The sequence below is a fragment of the Geotrypetes seraphini genome, chromosome 7 (genome assembly GCF_902459505.1).
Source record: "Geotrypetes seraphini chromosome 7, aGeoSer1.1, whole genome shotgun sequence".
Lineage (NCBI taxonomy): Eukaryota > Metazoa > Chordata > Amphibia > Gymnophiona > Dermophiidae > Geotrypetes > Geotrypetes seraphini.
In genome coordinates, this window is record NC_047090.1 from 108,802,962 (window position 1) to 108,821,227 (window position 18,266).

Here is an 18,266-nt window from a genome sequence, read left to right on the forward strand (position 1 = left end):
CTGGATCTCAGCACAGCATTCGACACTATTAACCGTCCTCTCCTTGTTGTGCGACTCTCTGAAATAGGAATCTGAGATGCTAAGTTACGATGGTCCACCTCCTTCCTGAATAATAGATCCCAAAGTGTAGTGTTCAACAATGCATTATCGAAACTGAAACTGATCAAATATGGTGTTGATAGTTTGGGAGGCCGAGAGTACCAGCATTGATAGATTGTTGTTACACTACTGTGCATAATGAAGGCTACACAAGTCTATGAAAAAATGTTACATTTTAAAGGTTAAATGATAAAAACAAGTGGAAAAAGACAAAATAGAGAAAAAAAAGAATATAAGACCTAAGGGTTATTTTGCCTGATGTGACCAGAAGCAATTGAGTTATTCACGATTGAAACCCGAATTGGGTAGAAAGCTCCATATTCTGAGGCTTTTTTATACCCCATAAATAGCATAATACATAGTTACAGATTTAATGCGAGAGGGAGAATTAGAAGGCCTTGAGCATGCGCAGATGCATGCCCAAGGCCCGGCAGAGGCAGGAAGATCTTCAAGCGGCACCGGCACGTCCTGTGGGCTACGTGCCAGTGCCAGATGTGAAGTAGTGGGGAAGGGGTAAGTTCAAGTTGTTCGGGCAGGGAGTGCCGGTTCAAGCAGGAGGGGGGGGCTTTGCGAGCAGGGGGAGCGATGCCGGTTCTCGGGGGGGGGGGGGTGCTCGCAAAACGAGTCAACACTTTTTGTGAGAATGTTTTGCTTCCTTCCCCCCCCAGTCGACAAGTTTTGCGAGAATGTTTTGCTCGTCTTGCAAAACACTCACAAACCAGGTTACTCGCAAACCAAGGTTTGACCGTACTTTGATTGGATTCACATTTTTGAATTTGGAGGACTTATTTATGAAAGAGGGAGATGAATGAATGATCTTTTTCACAATTTACTTTTTTCACAGTTTTTTTTATTTATTTGATTAGTTTTTGTGGAATTGCACCACACGTAATTGAGACATGATGATGTATTGGGCGAACTCACTCAGGCTTAAGTAGTCTTTATGAGAGTTGTCAGCCCAGGGGACACTGATTGAGAGTTGCAAGCGCATTTCAGTTCCCTGGTACTGAAGTCTCATTTAGAGAGTTGCGTGGGGACAGAAATCCCACCCGTCCCCGCCAAAATCCCACCCGTCCCCACCCATCCCCGCGAGGAATTCCTCCGTCCCCACCTGTCCCCGCAAGGAATCCCCTCTGTCCCCGCCCGTTATTTCATTTAATTATGCTATTGAATTAAAGGCTCTGGTAGAGACCCATTTACAAATAAGCAAAGATACTTTATTCATTTGGAAATATTAATTGGGAAGAATACATACTTTGTAAATGGGTTTCTACCAGAGCCTCTAATGTAAATATAAAATAGAAATACTCAGCTGATGAGAACCCCCAAGCTGTCAGCTGAGGACTTCCTTTGCAGTTGGCCAGGGGTCCCTTTTGCCAAGCTTGGCAGGCAGCAGTAGTGTCCCTGAGTCACAGATGCTGGCACCTCAATGGCTCATGGATGTTGCCAGCGACTGCTGTGCTTGGTGGAGGGGAGTTCTGGCTGTCTCTAGAGGAGGTCCTCTGCTGGTGGTGCTTGGGGATCTCACCAGCCACAGCAAGGGTCAGCAAGTACTTCCAACACTGTAGAAATAAAACCAGAAATGCATTTCCTTTTTTTTTTTAATACAATACAAAGACATCTGATATATACATTTCCCAAAGCTAACATATTTTAGTCAATCAATTCCATTTTTTACCTTTGTTGTCTGGAGACTTATTTTTCCATCAAGTTGGTCCCAGTTTCTTTTTTCCACTTTCCCGTTTCTGTTCTATCACCCCTTCAAGTCTGTTTGTGGATCTCATGTTCTGAAAAATCAGATTATACAAAAAAATAAATTATTATTATTATTATATTTCTTTCTTTCATTAAATTAATTCTTTGTTTAAGATGGAAGATATCCTAAAACTAAACTGAAAGTACACTGAAGCTCCCTCCCTCAAGACTGTACCTCTCCCGAGTGTTGCACTTCTTCTCAGGGCAGTGGGCCCTGCCTTTTCTGTCCCCCTCCCGCAAGACACTATCTTTCCCGAATGCTGCGGCACTTCTTTGCAGGGCAGCCGGCCCTAAACGCTCCATGTGGGTGACGCGAAGCCTTGCCTCCGACATCACCTCTGATGTCGGGGGGAAGACTTCCGGGTCAGCTACCTGTGGCATGCTGGAAGCGCTGCATGCTGCAGGAGGACAGGAAAAGAAGACGAGTCACTCGGCTCGAGCTGCCTCCCAACCCCGCGGGATCCCTGAGACCACAAGAGGCGTCCCCATGGGATCCCCACAACCAGAGGAGGCATCCCCACGGGATCCCTGTGACTCGAAGGGGGAACCCGCGGGTCCCGTGGGATTCCCGTCGTCCCCATTCCTGTGCAGCTCTCTAGTCTCATACACTCAATAGCATAGATATTTCTCCCTCATTCCCTCTTTCTTAAATATATGGGATGAGGCGTCCTCCTCTCCCCATATTTTTTGCTGATTTTGTATAGTTAGTACTTAAAACTTCAGCATTTTGGGGGGGGGGGGTTCATTTTAACATTTAAGACAAGTCACATTATGGGGAGCCTCTGAAAGGATCTCAGACTCAGCCCAGCCAAGAAGAGAATGATATGGAGCCATAAAACTTACAAATTATTCCACACTTTTCGTTTCATTTTATATCATTGAAACAAAGTGTCACGAAAAGTCCTGCGGTGTGAGCAGTCCCCACAGAACAGAATGAATGAATGGATGGAACTGATATTGGCCTTTTAAATTGCTTCAATGAGGCAGGAGGAGGAACTTTGGCAGAGAATGAGTTGTCAGTGGGTAGCATGGGGCCTGGTTTGCTGGAAAGATTAATTCTTTGATGGGTGGTATGCAAATAACCATTTTAGGCCTACCTTCATAATATAAATAAATTTTAAAAGTCACATAATAGCTCTTGTGGTTCTGATTTCAGAATCCCTGTTCACCAACTTTTTCTGCTGACTGGGAAACAGGGCAGGTGCACTGGAGAAAAAGGACAGAACTCTGTGGAAAGAGGTGGCTCTGATCTCCTACCTCCAAAATCTGCCTTTTGAGCCATTGAGTTAGCACTCTTATTTGGCAGATTAATTGTTAGTAATAGTACTGGAAGACTATTGTTAGAGGTTTGAAGTTACCATTTTATGCACAAAGCCAAAAGTGGGTCTTGTTCTTGTTCCCCCATCCCCCAGCACAATGCTATAGATACCAGGAAGATGCAAGGGATGTGAGATTCATAGGGAGGGGAATTTGTTTCAAATAAATCATTGGTTAATGGTGATTTCAGGGTTGTTTTATTATGTCAGATAGCTTAGGGGATATTGGTATTTCAAATGGATCAGTGATCAAGGGGTTGATGGCCAAGCGGGGGTGTGGGGCATATTCTGATTCTTATAAAGAGATCATGGGTTCTTTTATGTTGAAAGTATAGTGTATGTTGAAATAAATTTCTATGTAAGCAGAACATGAAAAATGTTTTGGCCCTGATTCTATAACCAGCGCCTAAATTTAGGCATCGGTAGGCTCCCTGCCAATGGTCAGAAACGGCAGGGTTGAAGCGCCTACCGACGCCTAAAAAGGCAGCTAAAATGGCTGCTGGAACCACAGCTAGGTAGCCGCTTTAGATCGCCAAAGTAGGCATCCACCAACAATCGAAGTGGCACTAAGTGATCTAAAGCGCCTACCCAGCCGTGAATCACAGCAAGATAGACGGCTAAAATGTAGGTTCAGGTAACTCTGGCCTACATTTTAGCTGCCTATCTTTGCCTAGACTACAGCAGCCAATCGTGACAGGAGAATTCCCCCCTCCTGCATTAGCAGAGCAGCAGCAATTCCACAAGGCTGTGATTCCTGGGTGCCAGTAACAGAATTGTGGCTTTAGGGAGTCCCTGCCACTCAGCTGATTTTGGAGGGAGAAATTCCCCTGTTGTGATCAGTTGAGAGTGGTTGTGGCAAGGAAACCCCCATACCCGACCTCAAATCAGCCGGCAGAAGATATGCCCACTCCCTCCTGCCTGGACCTGGGCTGTTTCCTGAATGGCTGCCGTCAGTTCTCGCCCTTATGCCTAAGGCCCCACCCATAGGAGGGGCATTAGGCAACTGGACCAATTCCGGTTGGTCCAGGTGCTTAAGGCCCTCCTATGGATGAGGTCTTAGGCGCCTAAGCCAATCAGGCCCTAGGCCCTTCCCTGGTGCATCCCACAATGCACCGGAAAGGGGCAGGCCCACCATTCAGAGGAAAGCGGGCTTGCCAGCCGGACAGAGGAAGGACCCGGCCGGCCAGCAATTAAGGTTAGTGGGGGAGGGGAGTCTGGGGGCCTCGGGGGCTCAGTCAGGGGGAAGGGGATTTTGGGGGGAGGTTGTCTGGCAGAAGGGCTTGGGCTCCCTCCTGCCGGTGAGTACTGCGTGGGTTCGGGGAGGGTTTTGTCAACAGAAGGGCTTGGGCTCCCTCCTGCTGATGATCGCGCAGGTGTTTGGGGGGCTGGGTTCTTCGGCAGGAGAGATTAGGCATCTCTAATTAGCCGTCAGGAGCCGGCAGCTCAGCATTTCTCCTGCCATGATTATTACCGGTGTGGGGGGGGGGGGATGGGCTGCCTGGGCTGCTGAGCTGATCGCTGCATCTGCAATCAGCTCAGCAGCCCGATTCAGAACTAATATTTGTTTTGACTTTTTGTTTATGGCTGCCAGATGACTAAGTCTAGGTTGGCCCACCTTCCGCCCTTTCCACTCTTCCAAAAACACCCCTTTTCACTCTAGGCGTACAGAGGCAGGGTAAAGGCCTAAGCTGGTTTTAGATACATCTAAAACCAGTTTTGATTATTGGTACTTGGACGAACTGTCCTTTTGATCCATTTTTTTAAAATTATTATTATGAGCCCCATAATATTTGCATGTAATTGCCAAAAAGAAATTCTGAATTCCTGTAAAAAAACAAACAAACCCAAAAACAAAACAAGGAACACATTTCATAAAGGTCAAGATTCTTGTATTAATGAAACTTTGCATTCATAAGAAAAATAATAAGAATATTTATCTGATTGATATCCTTGACAGGCTTTTAAAAGTAATTTTGAACAATATATCTCTGTAAATGAAAAAGTTAGACATTAGTGATTGTCAAAACACTGAATTCAGTACTACGTATTAGCAAACTTAACGTATCTGAAATGACATTTTATTCAGTTTTAAACAAATTTAACATTTTAAAAATTTAACCCCCTCTTCTATTAAACCGTGCTAGCAGTTTTATTATGAGGAGCCGCTGAATGGCCCGCGCTGCTCCTGACGCTCATAGAGTTCTTATGTTAATATTATATATTATGTTAATATATATATTAACATAATATTATATATTATGTTAATATATTATATAACATAATATATAATATATTATATTAATATATTATATATTAACATAATATTATATATTATGTTATATTATATATTATGTTAATATATTGAAATAGCAACTAATAAAAAAAGTAAGTACTTAGCTATTTCAATATATTAACATATCAATATCAAAAATATTAACATAATATCAAATATATTAATATATCAATATAAAATCTTTTAAGCAACTATTAATCAGGTAGGCAGGTAGGAGGGTGCAATGATAGAAAGATAAAACATCATTGTTATACAACACTGCTATGTTTGAATGATATCACAAATTGAGCACTCACTTAATAATAATATATGGTTTATTATTTTTTGAATTTTTAACTTGGTTGATAATTGATTGAATTTTTTTTATTTTTCATAATTTATGGCAAATTCATAATATAATTGATCATTTTTCCCAAGCTGATATTTCTTTTTTTTAGGGAATCTCCCTGCCACGATCAAGGCAAGGGAATCTCCCTGCCACGATCAACTGAACAGCAGCGTCAGAGAACTCCCTTACCGCACTGCAAGTCAGCTGGTAGGAGGGATGCCTACTCCTTACCGCCACCACCCCGAAACCCCCCCTCCCCACATACACACACTATCCTTGGAACGAGGGATGCACACTCCCTCCTTCCGCAAACCCCTCCTGTCAGCAGATCCTGGGAAGCACCAGGCAGGGTCCTAAGGCCCTGATTGGCCCATAGGAAGAAACTTAGTCACCTGGCCAAAAGGAGTCTTAGGCCTCCTTCCCAGTGCATTCTGAAATTTGGAAACTAAAATGTAATGCTAAGAAATGCAAGGTCATGCATTTGGGCTGCAAAAACCCGAGGGAACGGTATAGTTTAGGGGGTGAAGAACTTATGTGCACGACAGAAGAGCGGGACTTGGGTGTGATTGTATGTGATGATCTTAAGGTGGCCAAACAGGTTGTCAAGGTGACGGCGAAAGCTAGAAGGATGCTAGATTGCATAGGGAGAGGTATGGCCAGACTTTGGTGAGACCTCATTTAGAATGTTGTGTACAATTCTAGAGGCCACACCTTCAAAAAGATATAAAAAGGATGGAGTCGGTCCAGAGGAAGGCTACTAAAATGGGATGTGGTCTTCATCATAAGGCATATGGGCACAGACTTAAAGATCTCAATCTGTATACTTTGGAGGAAAGACGGGAGAGGGGAGATATGATAGAGACGTTCAAATACCTACGTAATGTAAATGTGCATGAGTCGAATCTCTTTCATTTGAAAGGAAACTGTAATGAGAGGGCATAGGATGAAGTTAAGAGGTGATAGGTTCCGGAGTAATCTAAGGAAATACTTTTTTACTGAAAGGGTTGTAGATGCATGGAACAGTCTCCCAAAAGAGGTGGTGGAGACAGAAACTGTGTCTGAATTCAAAAGAGCCTAGGATAGGCATGTGGGATCTCTCGGAGAGAGAAAGAGATAATGGTTACTGCAGATAGGCAGACTATATGGGCCATTTGGCCTTGATCTGCCATCATGTTTCTAAGACTCTGATTGGCAAGATACCTAAAGCCACTCCCTGGGTCTGAGAAATTTTGGCTAGTGTTCAGATTACAAAGTTTATAAGTGAGACTCAGTACTCCCTGGCTCAGTGGGTGTGATCACATTAAATGTCAAAGACCCAGCCATCTTGCTGCACACACATAAACAAATTTCATTCAAAAGGAAGTTTGCCGGAAACCAGAAGCAGCCCAATAATGGGCTTAGTGATGCAAAGAAAATCACAAAAAAAGTAACTACTGTATATAAAGTAATTAGACAGTATATTATTCATTACTGAAAAATGTAATATATTAGAGTTATTCATTATGTTTGCATGAAAATAATCATTATAGTTACTCATTAATTTTTACTACCCTACTTTGGCTGCAGAAATGAAGTCCTTGCACATGGGGGGTTTGGTGGAAGAGAAATGGGAGAAGCAGTTCCAACAGTTGCAGTATACATCAATAATTCATTGTAACATAGTGATTAAGGAACTGCACCTTAACTACCCACAGAGATATTAAAAGATTTTCCCTCAACCCAACTCCATCATGAGAATGCACATATGTTTACCTACATACAAGCAGTGGCATAGTAAGTGGGAGGCGGTAGGAGCAGTCCACCCCGGGCATCGTCTTGATGGGAGCACCGGTCGCCATTCACCTCTCCTCCACCTGCTCCATCCCCGTCCCTTCCCTCATACCTCATTAACAATCGTGGCGCAAGCAGCAATCCCAACCTGCTGTTCGCACCAGCTTCGGCTCTTCCTCTGATGTCACTTCCCAGACCCGTGCCTAGGAAGTGACATCAGAGGAAAAGCCAACACTGGCACGAGCTGTTCATGCTGGGAATGTTAAAGAGGTACAGGGAAAGGGAAGGGGCAGGGAAGGAGCGGGTGGGGGTGGAGAAGAGGGTGGGGGAGAGGTGCCATCGCCCCAGGCACCGCCACTGCATAAAAGTAGGACATAAGTTGTCCACGGGAATGGAGAAGGTGACGACGTCTGTTACCATGCCATTCTCTAAACATGAGTAAAGCACTTTTTACATGCAGAAATCACTTTGAACTTTGCCCTTTCTGTAAAAGTCAAATAAGTGCTGGTCTTAGAAAATGAACCAGACTCATCAGCTTTGTAGCTCTATGTTCTGTGCTCCAACGATGATATGACACTGCAGCTCAGTGGAGCTAAAGACATATTTGTCTCCAGACAGCAATTTGGCTGCAGCAACACAAGAGACAGGCAGCGTAACAGTAGCAAGCAATTAAGTTTCAAGGCAAATTTTAATTACAGAACATGTTGTAATGAAAAATGAAATTCATTTTGGCTTTCATTTTCCTGTTGAACCTGTTCTCATCTTACTCCATTCCTGCAACCTTTTCTCTTAAGTCTAGTTATGCTGCATGGGGGATGTGCATTAGTCTCTCAGTCTGTGCATATATATATATATATATATATATATAATAAAATGCTACGCGTGCATGCGCACTCTTGCTGCGTGTTCCCTGATCCCTGATCTGTCGGGATGTGGCGGCAAGAGTGCGCATGCGCTAGATGGCGCAGAGTGAGGGGCCAGGACTTAGTGGAAGGAGAGCAGGCCCGGGGCCAGGCAAGACCCCCCTTCCCCGCCGCACCCAGGCCCCAGCAGTCCCCGCCGGCAGAGAAGAAAAGACAGCTTGGCGGTGGGTTGGCGTGACAGTGGCATGGGCTGCGCCCGTCTAGCGCCGCAGAGCAGCCCAGACCAAGGCGGCCGATGATTGGCTGGGGCGACGGCGCTCAGAAGCCCCTGCTGGGAGCGTGAGACTGGTAGGTGGGCGGGCGCTGTGTCAGGCAAGGCAATGTGATGCGATCCAATCCCGTCGTTCTCTCCGCTGCCGCCCTTTCAGAGCCTCAATCTTCACCAGCAGCAAGCAGCGTGACTGATACATGCTTCTCACGCCAGCCCTACATTCTTTCTTCTGACACATTCTGCCTCTGCAGAAACAGGAAGTTGCATCGGAAGGAAGGCTGTGGGCTGGCGTGAGCAGTGTGTATCAGACCCGCTACTCACTGCCAATGAAGATCAATCCTTTAAACGTATGTGGGAGGAGAGGTTTGGGGAGTTTATAGTTGGCAGGGCGTGCCAACTATAAACCCCACTGGCTACCTCATAGATGTGCTGCTATGCCACTGCCATGCGATGATTGGCTGGGGTGACGGCGCTCAGAAGCCCCGGCTGGGAGGGAGCGCAAGACTAGTAGGTGGGCGGGCGCTGTGGCTGTCCGGGGGAAGAAAGACAGACAGGGGGCCAGGGAGAGAGACAGAAAGAAAGACAGATGGGGGAGAGAGACAGAAAGAAAGAAAGACAGACAGGGAGAAGGGGAGAGCGACAGAAAGAAAGAAAGAAAGGGGGCATGGAGAGAGACAGAAAGAAAGAAAAAAAAAGAAAGAAAGAAATGCCTAAATCTACACATCTATTCTAGCACCCGTTAATGTAATGGGCTAAAAAACTAGTACATATATATATATATATACACACACAGTATATTCAAAGGATCTTCAAAAAGTTTCCACACTTTAATAATTTTTTTTTAACACTATTTATTAAATATCTTAAAAGCAAATTACTTCGCTACCTTCAAGTGAGCCTGCCTGCCTAGTCACAAGACTTTCTACAACAGGCCTTCTTACCACTTCTCCTGCCCCAACCATTTTCCACAAAAATATGAAAGCGCAAAACTTTGTGAAGACCCCTCATATATTATACAGCGGCCAAGTCTAGTCTTTAAGCCCGTTATATTAAACGGGTGCTAGAATAGATGTGTGTGTGTCTTTCTTTCTTTCTTTCTCTCTCTCTCTCCTTGGCCGCTTTCTGTCTGTCTTTCTTTCTTTCTGTCTCTCTCCTTGGCTGCTGTATATCTGTCTCCTTGGCCACTGTATGTCTGTCTGTCTTTTTGCTGACTGTCTCCTTGGCCACTGTCTGTCTGTCTGTCTTTTTTTGCTGTCTGTCTCCTTGGCCACTGTATGTCTGTCTGTCTTTTTGTTGACTGAGACACTGTATGTCTGTCTTTTTGCTGACTTGGTCACTGTATGTCTGTCTTTGCTTTTTTTTTGCTGTCTCCTTGGCCACTGTATGTCTGTCTGTCTGTCTTTTTTTGCTGTCTGTCTCCTTGGCCACTGTATGTCTTTTTTTCTGTGTGTGTCTCTCTCCTTGTCCACTGTCTGTTTTTTGTTGTTTTTTTCTTTCAATCTCTCTCCCTGGCCTCCTGCCCTGCTGTTTGTGTCTTTCACTGCCACCTTTTCTGTCAGTCTGTCAATGTCCCATCTGTTTGGCCCCCTGTCCTTCTGTGTGTGTATGGAGATGTCAGGAGGGATGTCAATTATTGTGCCCCTTCTCCCACATACCTTTTTTTTTTAAATCAAGAGGCAAACGGCAACCGACACAGAATAACTGCTGCTGAGTAAAGTAAACCACCACTCACAGCAAATCAAACGTATGCGCCACACGCGCTGAACGCTTTACCAATTTCTCTTCTTCTTACAATACAATTTCTCTGCCCGCCATGGAGCTACGGACGCACGGAGCCACCAGGTTTGAAGTGCACATGCGCGCTAAGGGAATTATTATAGCGGATATATATATATATATATATATATATATATATATATATATATATATAAAATATTGGTTTGTTTGTTTAAGGCTGTACCATATATTCATATTTGATTTGGCTCTGAATATTGCCCCAAATACATTATTTGTATTTGGCTAAATAATGATTTAAACTCAAATGCAAACAGTCTGGAGTTCTACTGTGCTAAATCCTATTGAAATAAACATGTGTGGCCCCTTTTACAAAACTGCAGTAATGATTCCTGGTGCAGCAAATGCAACAAAGCCCATAGGAATTGGATGGACTTCATTGAATTTGCTGTGCGGGAATCACTAGCGTGGCTTTATAAAAGGAGCCCTTGATCTCTGATTTCATGTTGTTTCTTTTTTGTTTTGTTAAAGCTCAATGCCCATTATTAATATTCAGCTGAATAATATTTTTCATTATTTGCATTCAGCTGAATAGTAAAATATACAGTTTGGTACAGCTCTAATTAATATATATACATACATATAAATATAGATACTTACCCCCTAAATATATAGAGTGCTGAAAATTGCATGCACAAATATGGGTGTGTACCCAATTTCCACATGCAATTTAATTAAATAACCAGCTAATTAGCACCAATAATTGATTTTTTTTAACAAACAATTAATTATTGGTACTAATTAGAACTGTAATTAAGTTATGCATGTAAATTTAGGCGTGGGATATTGTACCTAGAGAGAGAGAGAGAGAGAGGAGGCAGACAAGGGCAGATACATAGAAACATAGAAATAGACGGCAGATAAGGGCCACGGCCCATCTAGTCTGCCCACCCTAATGACCCTCCCCTACCTTTGCCTAGTGAATAGAACCCACGTGTCGATCCCATTTGGCCTTAAAATCAGGCATGCTACTGGCCTCAATCACCTGCAGTGGAAGACTATTCCAACGATCAACCACCCTTTCAGTGAAAAAGAATTTCCTGGTGTCACCTCGTAGTTTCCCGCCTCTGATTTTCCACGGATGCCCTCTTGTTGCCGTGGGTCCCTTGAAAAAGAAGATATCTTCTTCCGCTTTGATGCGGCCCGTGAGATACTTGAACATCTCGATCATGTCCCCCCTCTCTCTGCGCTCCTCGAGCGAGTATAGCTGCAGTTTGTCTAACCGTTCTTCGTACGGGAGATCTTTGAGTCCTGAGACCATCTGGGTGGCCATTCTCTGAACCGACTCCAATCTCAGCACATCTTTGCGATAATGTGGCCTCCAGAATTGCACACAGTATTCCAGGTGGGGCCTCACCATGGATCTATACAATGGCATAATGACTTCCGGCTTATGGCTGACGAAACCCCTGCGTATGCAACCTAGGATCTGTCTTGCCTTGGATGAGGCCTGCTCTACCTGACTGGCAGCCTTCATGTCCTCACTGACGATCACCCCCAAGTCCCGTTCTGCTACCGTTCTTGTTAGGATCTCACCATTAAAGGTATAAGTCTTGTATGGATTATGGTTGCCTAGGTGCATGACTTTGCATTGTTTGGCATTGAAGCTAAGTTGCCAGGTCCTAGTCCAGCGCTCCAGTAGGAGTAGGTCGTGCATCATGTTGTCGGGCATTGGATCTTCGTCCGTTGTGCATTTGCCCACTACATTACTTAGTTTGGCGTCATCGGCGAATAATGTAGATAAGGACAGGTTGTTCACCCTCTCCGAGGTAGAGAGAACCTCAAAGCCCTTCTGCCAAGTCTCTTATAAAGATGTTGAATAGGGTTGGTCCCAAGACTGAGCCCTGTGGCACTCCACTGATCACCTCCGTCATTTCTGAGGGGGTGCCGTTCACCACTACCCTTTGAAGCCTACCACCAAGCCAGTTCCTAACCCATTTCGTCAATGTGTCACCTAATCCTATAGAACTCATCTTGCTCAGCAACCTGCGGTGTGGTACGCTATCGAATGCTTTGCTAAAGTCCAGGTACACGAAGTCCAGGGACTCCCCAACATCCAGCTTCCCCATCACCCAGTCAAAGAAGCTGATCAGGTTGGCTTGGCATGATCTCCCCTTAGTAAATCCATGTTGACGGGGGTCCCATAGATTTTCCTCATCCAGGATCTTATCCAATTGGCGATAGGAGATGTATGTGAAAGAGAAGGAGGCAGAGAGGGTATGTGCCTAATTAGTTAACTGTTTAATGATAAAAAGTTCAGTGTTCTAAATCTCTGCTGCTCAGAACTCAGAACAGATTGAAATTTGTTTGACTTAGGGGGTACTTAGCTTGAAGAAGTTGGGAAACACCGCTATAAACCATGCCTAACTTTAAGTACAGCTTATAGAATACCACTTTTTACGGCATGGATTTTTAAGCATCATACATAGATTTTCCCCTTATTATAGATAATTCTTTATGCTTTTTTTTAGTTGCTGTTTTTGCTTTGGTATAAAGCTCATTTTATCCATTACAGCTCTTGTTCACATGAGAGATTTCTTCTAAAAATATGTTGAACATATTTCCCTTTAGGCTCATTAAATCACCCTAGCATTGCAATGTTCCCAAAATCTGCTGTGCAAGTTTCCTCTTGTTGTGCTCTGTATTTTTGTGCGTATGCATGGTTTATTTTTATTTTTTTAATGTGCTGAACTCTGTGTAGTTAGGGGCACAAATGGCTTCACCAAAAAAGAGATATTTGCAGCCACTGGTCATTTAATCAGACATTTCTATAGGAGGCCACTGGAAGTCATTGTAAAATTTAGTGTAAACTGGGAGCCCCACCTATATTCTGCCCATGTGCATACACCGCTTGCAAATATATATTATGTAAGATAATTACATATGTGGCTTAAGAACATACATGCACATAAGCATACATCACTGTGATATATTGTGCTTTCAACATATTCATGGCAAACAGGCAAAAAGAAGAACATCACCTTGCCTTGGGATATAGACAATCTGATAAAAGGGAGGCGTCTTTTCAATCAATGATTAAGCCTTTATTTAAACCAGTGGCCCTAATAAGGATCCAGGTTTCGGGCTCTGAGCATCGCTGTTTGACTCTACAAGAGTGATTTGCCCTCAGTGTTTTTTTTAAGCAAAGTGTCTCCTGAGAAAGGCATCTTCAGTACGCCGATACTTGGATCCTTGTTGGGAACACTGGATAAAGACTTAATCGTTGGTTGAAAAGATGTCTCCCTTGCCTTTTGTCACTCTGTCAACATATACATGCACATATGGATGTGTAAATGTTAACACCCAGTTTACGGAATTGCCCTTTATGGAAACAATTCTACTACAGAGTGTCATGGGGATAAAGATTAATCACAATCAACTCTCCTACACAACTCAAAAAGAGAAGGCGAGAATCTCGCTGCCTAATAAACCTACATTTCACAAATACAAACCATACACATCACAAAAAATATACCTCACAAAAAAATATAATAGTTTGGAGAAAAAGACCTCAGTTAATCTTCATAGGTCATAAAAAAAACTCCACCACTATAAAAAATGTAGGCATCACAAAATTGCAAATTCCAAAGATTCATTCCCATTCCCGCCCTGTAACCAGAGTTTTTCCCATTCCCACACCATCCTCGCAGTGAAGCACATTTTTCATCCTTATTTCCTCACTATCCCTGCACTCTTAATTGTCTTCCCCATATCTTCCTGCTCAAAGCAGAAAGATGATTTTATGCAACTTTATGGGTCTAAGGCACTGCAAATAAATATTTTAAGCTTATAGTAGGGGTTTTCCACCCCCTAACTTTTATTGTGATTAAAAGAACATCAATAAAAGTACAACTTGAGAGGCATGCTGGGTTCCACATTGTGCATAGAAAGCCAAACATTAACTCAATGGCAGTGATATTTTAGTCCAGACAATAATTTTAGTTCTAATTATTCATGTGCAAAATATATAATAATAATAGCTTTATTTATATCCCGTCGGTGTATAATAATATCAAGAACAGCCCTCAGAATTGAATATCACACACAAATAACTCAGTGCTTTTCTCTCAGTCATTTCCAGGAACCTTGAAACCTATACAGCCAATCCTTAACATTAATCTATAGCACTTGGCTTATTGCCTTTTCAGTGAGAAATTGAGACATCTGGGTTTTACTTTCAATGAGAGAAATGGAAAGTATAACCTGGATGTCTCAATCCATCTTCCTTTTTCTGGAGCCATATGGTCATCCTAAGGCAGTGGTCTTCACTAATTTTTAAGTGAGTGCCATTTTGGGTCCAAAAGGGCTGAAGGAGAGCTGATAAATATCTTCCTACTTGAGGCCTTGACACCAGTAACAGTTCTAGACATTCATTCGTACCAGAACACTTGGCCTTGGTCACACGTGTAGAACACAGATAAACCTTATGTAAATTTATGACCACAAATTGAAAGTATTAATATTCCTAAATGAAATTGTAAGATGCCAGGCTCTACATGTGGTATAACATCACAGAAATAGAAATAAATTAATTTATAGTTTATTGCTTATATTCCACTTTTATTCAAAGTAGATTACAAAACATACATAATAAAAACAATACAAACTTATCATTCATACATTACATACATTAATACTTCATGAAACATAGCATATCAAAACTCTTCATAAATCTGTCTAAAATAGACATTAGCAGTTTATCCAATCTGCCAGAGCAGCATATTTCATCTGACAAAAAAAGATGACATTTCAACAGTTCCTTAAAATGGTACAGATCTCTTTGTTGTTGAAGATACACTGGAAGCTTATTCCAATCTGTTGGTCCTGCGCATGAAAATGTGAAGGTGGAACAACTAAACCTGACTGAGTTGTAGAACACAAAGATCTTGATGGTACATAAGATATCAAACAGTCCTGTAGATTTTTTGGTACTTGCTGATGTAAACTCAAGTACACCATCAATAACTTATACTTACTTCACATAGAATTCCATTGTCAGCCAGTAAAGTGCCACAAAATGTGAACACAATTTCATCCTGAACTGTGCAAAATATAGACAGGAGATGTAAATTCTCAAAAATGACACATTTCAATCACTAAATTGAAAATAAAATCATTTTTCCTATCTTTGTTGTCTGATCATCTTTTCCCAGTCTTTGTTGCACCTCCTTCTGTCTGTGCTCTCTTAATTCTGTTTCTGGGGCCTTCTTATTCATTTGCTGGTTTTCTCTCCTTCTTCACTTTCTGCCCTACATCCATCTTTCCAACTCAATCAGGGGACAAAAAGTCAAAACAAAAGCAACCAGAGCAAAAAAACCCAAACAGTATCAAAAAAGGATACAGCTCTGGGCAACGTTTCAAATGTTGTTCTTAAACATATGACAATATAATCTCTCAAAGTGCTCAGAGAAGTTGCTGTAACTTGTGAGACCAATCTGGGCCAAACAACCCACTAGTCAATGGCTCAATTCTCAAACATTGCACTTCCAGTAACAAATTGTAAATGCACATCCATCTTTGGCACTAACATTTGACATTCAACTTTTTTCCATTTTTTCTTTCTTCTCAAATCTATCTACTTTTCTGCCTTCCTTTCCATTCCCATTTATCCATGTGCACCATCTCCTCCCTTCTCTTATGTGCTCCTTCCCCATATATGTTAACCATCTTTTCCCTCTTTCTCCCCTTTTCCCATCTATCCATAAACAGTATTTCTTCCATCTCTCTTCCCTTTCCCATCTATCTCTTCCTTCTCTCTCCAGTGCATCATCTCTTCCTTCTCTCTCCAGTGGTCCGACATCTCTGTCTTCCACTTCCCATCTCCTATAGTCTGTCATCCTTCTTTTCTTCTTCCCAGTCTGGCATTTCTCTCCCCTCTTTTCCATCCCCTCCCCTAGGCTGGAATCTCTCTCTCTTCCTTTCCTTCTCTTCTCTGGCATCTCTCTTCTTCTCTCACCCCTCCCATTTTCAGTGGTCTGACATCTCTCTCCTTCCCTTCTCATGATCTGGTATCTTTCTCCTCTCCTTCCCAGAATTTAGCATATCTCTCCCCTCCTTCCCTTCCCTGCACCCCATACCATGGTCTGACATCTCTGTCCTTCACTTTCCTCTCTCCCCTACCTTAGCCTGGAATCTCTCTCTCCTCCTTCCCTTCCCTGGTATCTTTCTCTTCTGTCCTTTCTCCCTTCTGGTAGTCAGACATCTCCCTCCTTCCTTTTCCCCCTTCCCAGTTTGGCATCTCTCTTAGGGTTACCATTTGGCTCCAGAAAAAAAGGATGGATTGAGACATCCAAGTTTTACTTCCACTGAAAGCAAAGGAAGGAGAACAGATTGTGACATCTCTCCTCTCCTTCCCACAGCCTGGCATCTCTCTCCCCTTCTCCCCCTACTGTGGTCTGGCATCTGTCTGTCCCTTTCTTCCCTGGCCTGGCATCTCTTTCCTCCCCTTCCCCCTTCCAGCAGTCTAACATCTCTTGCCTTCCTGCCCCTTCTGCAGTCTGGCATGTCTCGCTCCCCTCCTTCCATTCCTTGGTCTGGCATCTCTGTCTCCTTCCCTCCCTTCTCCTGTGGTTTGGCATCTCTGTCCTTCACTTCCCTCTCCAGGACATCTGGCATCTCTTTCCTCCCCATCCTCATGGTACAGCATCTCTCTACTACACTCTCCCCCAGTCTCTGGTTCCATCATCTGCCCTCTCTCCCCTGTTTCTATCAAAAATCTGCCCTCTCTCTCCCCTTCCATCTATATCTTCCTCCTGTTTACCCTTCCATCCATTATTGGCCACCTTTCTTGTCTCCTACCCCCATCCCCACTTCCAAACAGTGTCTACGATACCCTTCCCTTTACCATCCAGCATCTTCTTTCACTTCCCCCATCATCTCCCACATGTCTCTTCCCCACATCATCTGCCCTCTCTCGCCTCTTCCATCCAGTATCTGCCCTGTGTCTCCCCTTTCTATAAATCATTTGCCCCCTCTCTCCTTTTCCATCGGTATCGCTTAGTGTCTCCCCTTCCATAAAGCATCAGTCCTCTCTCTCTTTCCATCCAGTGTCTTTCTCTCTCTCACCTCCCCTTTCATCACATCTCCCTCCTGTCCCCATCTGACACCACTGATGTTTCTGCTTCTTGTGCTCCACATCAAGAGTAGCACTTTCCTTCCTCCCTCCCATGGCCATCCCAGATGCTGCTGCTTCTCTAAAATGAGCAGATGCAAAACATCTCACCTGCAGGTCTGAACTCACAGCTTCAGTCTGCACAGCTGCTGGTCATGTCCCTCCAATGTCCTTTTCTGGTTCTGGGACAGAGCCAGCCACTGATCAGACTGAGGCTGTGATTAGGCACCGGCTCAAAAAGCCCATGTCCTGTACACAGCTTCTATGGAACAATTTATTCATAGGGACCCCTGAATAAGACATTCTGTCGAAACACGGACTGTGTTGGGTCCAAGGTCCAAAGCTTTTCAGTGGACTGCATCCTAGAGGTTTTTATGTGGTTTGCCAAGTTTTAATATTATTTTAATAGTAATAAAGTCCATCTCAGGAACATTGTTTCTTTTTGGATTTATCTGTGGAGATCATTGGGCCAATTCTTTTGTTTTCACCTTATGAACCATACAAGTGATCTTAAATTTAATTCTCTTTTTCAATGATAGCCATTGTAGCTCTTCTAATAGTCCATATCTCAGAAATTACTGCAGATTAACAGTGGACAGTTTCTACTCAAGAAATTTTGGTAAAAAAGTAGGAAATGAAATACCTTTAGGGCTAGATTCACTAAAG